This window comes from Symphalangus syndactylus, chromosome 1, assembly GCF_028878055.3.
Source record: "Symphalangus syndactylus isolate Jambi chromosome 1, NHGRI_mSymSyn1-v2.1_pri, whole genome shotgun sequence".
Classification (NCBI taxonomy): Eukaryota; Metazoa; Chordata; class Mammalia; order Primates; family Hylobatidae; genus Symphalangus; species Symphalangus syndactylus.
In genome coordinates, this window is record NC_072423.2 from 78,682,639 (window position 1) to 78,689,890 (window position 7,252).

Below are 7,252 nucleotides of genomic sequence, written 5' to 3' on the forward strand. Positions count from 1 at the left end.
CGCCTCTTTCATGCCCGCACCCTGAGTTCAGCGCCTGTAAGGAGCTCCCTTGCCTGGCGTCCTGTGTCTGTGTGGTGTGTGGTGTGTGCTGTGTGTGGTGTGTATATATGTGTGTGTGGTGTGGTGTGTATGCAGCGTGTATGGTGTGCATGTGCTGTGTGTGGCATGGTGTGTTTGTGTGCTGTGTGTTGTGTGAGCTGTGTGTATATATGTGGTGTGTGTGTGTGGTGTGTGTGTATGCTGTGTGTGATGTGCATATGTGTGGGGTGTGTGTGATATGCATATGTGTGGGGTGTGTGTGATGTGTATATGTGTGTGTGGTATGTAGGAGGTGTGTGTGATGTGTGTGCTGTGTGTGATGTGTATATGTGTGGTGTGTGTGTGCTCTGTGTATGTGATGTATATATGTGTGTGGTATGTGTCGTGTGTGCATGTTTGTATGATGTGTGTGTTACTCGTGTGTGCTGTGTGTGGATGTGTGTATATAGTGTGTGCTCTGTGTAATGTGTATATGTGTGTGATGTGTATGTGTGTGGTGTGTACGCATGTATGTGATGTGTGGTGTGTGTGCATGTGTGTATGATGTGCGTGTGTGTGATGTGTGTGTGCTGTGTGTGCTATGTGATGTGTATATGTGTGTGGTATGTATGCATGTGTGTGAGGTGTGTGATGTGTATGTGTGCTCTGTGTGATATGTGTGGTGTGTGTGCATGTGTGTATGATGTGCCTGTGTGTGATGTGTATTGTGTGCTATGTGTGATTTGTGCATGTCTGTATGATGTGTATGTGTGTGGTGAGTGCATGTGTGTAAGATATGCATGTGTGTGATGTGTATGTGTGATGTGTGTCATAAGTGTGGTTTATGTCTTGAGTGTGGTGTGTGGTGCGCCCTCTGCCCCTCTGCGAGCCGACCCCTGGTGTCTCTGCAGATGCTTCCCAGAAGAAAGGAAAGAAGGTGAGGAGATGAGGAGAGGGCGAGCAAAGACGGGACGGAAGAGCGTGTCTGGCTGCGAGGGCGCACAGGGCCGGGGAGGAGGAATTAGGCTGGACTCATCGCGGGTCGCAGGTGACCCCGGGACCAGACGTCCCTCCCCTCATGAGCGTGCAACAGGGAGCAGCCCCAGCCAGCCCCACCTCCGCCGTCTGAGTGGATGGAGGGCGCGAGGCCCTCGCCCGTGTCCCTTAGGGGCGGTGCCCATCGTCCTGCCTGCCGCGGTGGCCCAGGCCCTTCTCTCCCTTCAGGTGGCCCGCGCCGCCCCCGCCCGCCCGCCCGCCTGCCCACACTGTCCTCCACTCAGGCGCCTCCACAGACGCTGGCGGGTGTGCCGCCCTCCAGCCTCTCCGCCCCCCGCCCCCCCTCCCCCGCCCCCGCCCTCGCCCTCGTCCCCGTCCCAGTCCCCTCGGTCCTGCAGATCAGCAAGCAGCTCTCCTGGGCCCGCGGTTGCTCCGGGCCTCACATCTGCTGCTGGCCTCGGCGGGCTCTGACTGCGGGGCTCACGGGGCCTGGGGCCACGGCTTTCTTCTCGGCCCCCAAATGCCTTTCCTGGAGTGGCTAAGCCTCTCCTGACGAGGTTCCTCATGCGGGGAGAGGGCTGGGGTCCAGGGGTTTCCCGGCCCTTTCTGCAGGCTGTGCCAGCCCCCTCCAGCCTGCCCCTGCCCTGCCCGGGGGACATCCTGCGCCCAGGCTGGAGGCCCTGCCTCGCTGCTTGCCAGCCTCACCTGCTGGGGCTGGAGGCCATGGATCCCTCATAGTATCCAAGGTTTGAGTTCCTGTTTTTCTCCTTATAGTTTTGTGAGTGTTTGAGGGACAACGACCAAAGGTCTTTTTCCCACCATCTTTAAATCAAAGTTGTTTAAAACAACATTAATTTAAAAAAATACATAAAAGCAACCCAGGCTTATGGTTGAAAAAGAGTACAGGAGTCTGGAGTCCGTTGAAGGGTAAAGGCCTCCCACAAGCTGCCAGTCGGCTCTTTTTCGCAAAGCCTTCCAGAAGTTCTGTGCTTATGAAAGTGTATGTGTGGCCTTTCTCTTCCCTTCTTTTATTAAACACAGATAGGCTCATGCTGGATAAACTGTTTCGTGTCTGTCTTTTTTCTGCGTTTAAGCAGCGTCATCTTGAGTGGAGCTGTGCGGCGCCTGCCTCCCCAGTCCCGAAGGCAGCGGGGTGCTGGTGCGCTGTCCCTGCGCCGCCCTTCCCGGCACGCAGCGCCCTTGAGCGGCCCATCTTGCTCCTGCAGCAGCTCTGTAATATGCCAGTGGGAATGGTCTAGAACTTGTCACCTGGTGGTTCTGCTCTAGACGGAAACAAGGAAACGTGGGATCTGGAAACCATCTCTGAAGCAGGGATGGAGAGAAAGGGTCGCACACTGGCTGGGGCACGCAGAGGTCCCTGCGTATTTTGGGGGGACGATCACATTTTTTAGGCAAGGACAGTTGTAAATGTCAGACTCCAGCCACTTCAAACCTTTGGTGACCAAAGTGGGGTAAAAACAAGCACCTGTGTGCGTTGTGGTTATTCTTCTATGCTCTCCAATATGTATAAATTTTAAGAAGTTTTTCTTGAGGTGGTCAGTTCTTAAACCGAGAAAGTAGTAGTAGTTGATTTTAATTAGTGTAAAGTTGTCTTCGTAACTTCTGTGTTGGTTGGAAATAGGTTCATTCTTTGTTTTGAAAAGGAGTCAAGTGCGGTGGTGAGAAGGGGAAGAGGAGAGCAGGCGGTTCCAGTGCGACCGAACGGCAGTGCCAGAGGCCGCCCTGCCCCGCCGGCCAGAAACGGACTCAGTGCGGACATGCAGCTTTGTCCGTGGAGTGTGCATCTGCACGGAGGTGAGTGTGGTCTGATGTCCGCGGAATGTGCATCTGCACGGAGGTGAGTGTGGTCTGATAAGGCAGCAGGCAGCTCGTCTGGGAAAACTGAGCAGGGCTCGGCCTCAGTGGCCCAGCAGTGTTTGTGGGGCACCGGACGCGGCCCCGCACCCCTGCTGGCCGGCCTGGCACTGGGAAGAAACGCCCCCTCAGGCGGCCTACTGCTCCCATCGAAGCCCACAGGCCGTGGCCCTGAGGGCACCCAGTGCTGCTGGTGCGCAGGGTCCGAGACTCTCGCCAGCAGGAACCGCAGTGCACTTGCTGCCTTTCGGCCTCAGTCTTTTTTTTTTTTTTTGAGGCATAGTCTCGCTCTGGAGTGCAGTAGCGCGCGGCTTCCGCCTCCTGGGATTAGGTGATCCTTCCGCCTCGGCCTCCTGCGTAGCTGAGACCACAGGCCCCTGCCACCACACCTAATTTTTTTTTTTTTTCTTTTTTGAGATGGAGTCTCCCTCTGTCGCCCAGGCTGAAGTGCAGTGGCGCGATCTTGGCTCACTGCAAGCTCCACCTCCCAGGTTTACGCCATTCTCCTGCCTCAGCCTCCCAAGTAGCTGGGACTACAGGCACCCGCCACCACACCCCACTAATTTTTTGTATTTTTTTTCAGTAGAGACGGGGCTTCACCGTGTTAGCCAGGATGGTCTCCATCTCCTGACCTTGTGATCCACCTGCCTTGGCCTCCCAAAGTGCTGAGATTACAGGCGTGAGCCACCACTCCTGGCCAGTATTTTTTTTTTTTTTTAAGAGACAGGGTCTCACTGTGTTGCCTAGGCTGGTCTCAAACTCCTGGGCTCAAGCCATCCTTGCACCTCAGCCTTGTCCCTAAATGCCGGGACCACAGGTGTGTGCCACCAGTTGGGGCCGCAGCCTCTCTTAGAGGCACCCCTGCATCTCCCATGAACAGACAGAAAACGAGCATGCTCCTCCCACCACAGGGCTATTCTTCCCCATTTCTAATAAGTGCTGCTCCCATTTCCCAAACAAAGCCCAGGTCCCCGGCCAACATCCTCCTCCTGCCTTTTCTCTTGGGGCTGTTTGGACATCGCACCTTCCTCCAGCATCTAGGCTGAGTTCTGGGTTTCCCCGCCCCGCTCTGCTCTGTGTACTCGTCCCTGGCGTTGCCACTCTGTGACCTTGCCTGTGTGTCGCGTGCCCGCTGTGGAGGCCGGGCCGCGGGGCTTGGGGGCTGAGGGGAGGCCAAGTCCGGAGTTACGTGGCGCGAGCCCGGCCGGCCCGCACATGGTCACTCTGCCAGGCTTAGAGGACCCTGGAGGGGCCCTCAGAGTGGCCACCGCGGACGCCATCCTCCAGCCCAGGTGCAGCCCCCGGAGGCTGCGGGTCTCGCTGCCATCTCCACTGCCACCTCGTGCGAAGCCCAGGCCGGGATTCCCCGCCAGAGCTGCTCCCGTAAATGCTCGTCACCTCCTGCAGAGCCCGGGGTCATCTGTTATGCAGGCAGTGAATGCACCGCCTCGTACTTGTCTGCACAGTCACCTTCTGTCTGGCCTCTTGCTCATGCTGTCCCACTTCTTACACTGCTCCAAAAATATTCCTGTCATAAAGTCCCTTGATTAGAAAGCTAGGGAGGGTTCTTGTCCCTTTCTGAAAAAAGTCAAAAGCAAGGCTGAGGCACCGGCACGGGTGAGTGAGGCAGGCGGGCAGCGGTGGCCCCTCAGAGCCCAACCTCAGATCTTCTGCAGAGCTCTCCCTCCGGCGCCGTCCCACAGCGCCACAGCCCACCATCACCATCAATTCCTAGAGATTTATGTTGCCTTGAACTATGTTTTAAAACTATTCGCGTATGTATTTGACTAGCCTGGGCTCAAAGTTCTTCCGAGCCAAGGCAGATGTCCTGCTTTTGAGCTGATGGTCCTGGGTCTTCTCTAAGGGCTTTGGTGACTGGAGAACCGCCTGGAGTCAGAGCTGCCCGAAGGCGGCCCGAGGGCAGTTGCAGCCTCAGCTTGATGCCGGGCTAGTGGTTTCACCTTAAGCAAATGACTACGTTATTATTCCCAAGTTTTGCATCTGTAAAAGAGGCCGTTAATAGCGTCTGTGTGAGAGTTGAGTGTGGGAGGAGAGAATGGGATGCTGAGCGGGATGCTGAGCAGGATGCTTGCGTACAGTAAGCCCTGGAAAACTGGCAGCGGTCAGCTACTGAAAAGCAAAGTTTCTAAAACTATGTATTAATAGTAACATAAGCATAGAATAATGTCATAAAGTTTATTTTCATATTTTTCCTTATTTTATTGGCCAAATTATCTTAATATGACACATTTGAAAGTTTAATATTTACTTCAGCCTAACTGGTATAAAATCGTTAATCAAACTTTAACACTCATTTTTGTTTAAATTTAAGGGGTACAAAGGCTTTTTTTGTTTTGTCTTGTTTTGAGACGGAGTCTCACTCTGTCACCCAGGCTGGAGGGCAGTGGCATGATCTCAGCTCACTGCAACCTCTGCCTCCCAGGTTCAAGCGATTCTCCTGCCTCAGTCTCCCAAGTAGCTGGGATTACAGGTGTCTGCCACCATGCCAGGCTAATTTTTGTATTTTTAGTAGAGATGGAGTTTCACCATGTTGGCCAGGCTGGTCTAGAACTCCTGACCTCAGGTGATCCGCCCAGATCACTTTGGCCTCCCAAAGTGCTGGGATTACAGGCATGATTCCACTGCGCCCCGCCAAATGCAGTTTTGATACACGGATCTGTCACATAGTGGAGTCTGGGCTTTTAGTGTACCCATCACCCAAATAGTGTACATTACACATTAAGTAATTTCTTCCTCCTCACTTCCCTCTCACCCTCAGAGTCTTCCATTGAGCATATACCATGTGTTCTTTAGCTCCTCGTCCACTGATGTACATTCAGGTTGATTCTGTCCCTGCCATTGTGAATAGTGCTGCAATAAACAAAATTGCAGGTAGTTTTATGAATTATTTTCCTTTGTGTAGATACCCAGAGTTGGGATTGCTGGATCAAAAATTAGCTGGAGAGAGAGTTGTGCCCTCATGTCACTTCCTCCCATTGCTGACTCGCTGGTGCTGCCCACGGGGCTCTACAGAGCATGCCTGCTCCCCCTGCCAAGTGGCTCCCTCACGTTGCCTCTTCCTTCTCACTCCTCCCTGCAACACGTCCCACTACTTATACCTTCTGCATTGTATGGTGATGTGTGCCTGTAGTCCCAGCTACTCAGGAGGCTGATGTGGAAGGATCACCTGATCCAGGAGTTCGAGGCTGCAGTGAGCCATGATTAAACCACTGCACTCCAGCCTGGGCAAGACAGTGAGACCCTATCTCAAAAAAGCTAAAACAAATGAAACCAGAAAACTCCATACTGTTTTCCACAGAGGTTGTACTAATTTGCATTCCAACCAACAGTATATAAGCATTCCCTTTTCTCCACATCCTTGTCAATGTCTATAATTTTTTTGACTTTTCAGCGATAGCAATTTTGACTAGCTTGAGATGGTATCTCATTGCGGTTTTAATGTGCATTTCTCTGATGATAGTGATGTTGAGCATTTTATTTATTTTTTATTTTTTTGAGATGGAGTCTTGCCTTGTTGCCCAGTCCAGTGTCGCCATCTCAGCTCACTGCAACTTCCGCCTCCCGTGTTCAAACGATTCTCCTGCCTCAGCCTCCCAAGTAGCTGGGATTACAGACGCCTGCCACTATGCCCAGCTATTTTTTGTATTTTTAGTAGAGACGGGGTTTCACCACGTTGGCCCGGCTGGTCCCGAACTCCTGACCTCATAATCTGCCCCCCTTGGCCTCCCAAAATGCTGGGATTACAGGCATGAGCCACAGCACCTGGCTGATGTTGAGCATTTTAAAATATGCTGGTTGGGCCGGGTGCAGTGGCTCGGGCCTGCAATTCCAGCACTTTGGGAGGTCGAGGCGAGCACATTGCTTGAGCCCAGGAGTTGAGACTAGACTGGGCAAGGTGGCAAAACCCCATCTCTACTAGGAACACAAAAAATTAGCCAGGCGTGGTGGTGCACCTCTGTGGTCCCAGCTACTTTGGAGGTGGTAGTGGGAGGATCACCTGAGCTCAGGAAGTGAAGGCTGCAGTGAGCCGTGATTGTGTCACTGCACTCCAGCCTGGGCGACGGGAGTGAGACCCTGTCTCAATAAAAAAGAAAATAAATTAAAAAATAAAATATGCTTGTTGGCCATTTGTATGTCTTCTTTTGAAAAATGTCTATTCATGTCCTTTGCCCACCTTATTATTGGGCTATTTTGCTGTTATTGCTGAGTTCCGTGTAAACTCTGGATCTTAGTCCCCTGCTGGTTGTGTAGTTTGCAAATATTTTCTCCCATTCTGCAGGCTGTCTCTTCACTCCGTTTCTTTCTTTTGCCGTGCAATAATAAAACTTGTATGATTAATCTA

At 52.7% G+C, this 7,252-nt stretch overlaps 1 protein-coding gene across 7 annotated transcripts in view; it reads left to right on the plus strand.

Moving 5' to 3' along the window:
* PRELID3A (PRELI domain containing 3A) overlaps positions 1–7,252 on the plus strand; it is a 29,209-nt gene extending 21,957 nt beyond the window's left edge. For 2 of the 7 annotated variants that reach the window (XM_055239141.2, XM_055239172.2), the window contains exon 7: positions 930–7,252. The gene's annotated coding sequence lies outside the window, so the exon portion shown is untranslated. The remainder of the gene's footprint in view (positions 1–929) is intronic. The other 5 variants (XR_010121399.1, XR_010121400.1, XR_010121401.1 and 2 more) reach the window with 5 other exon arrangements.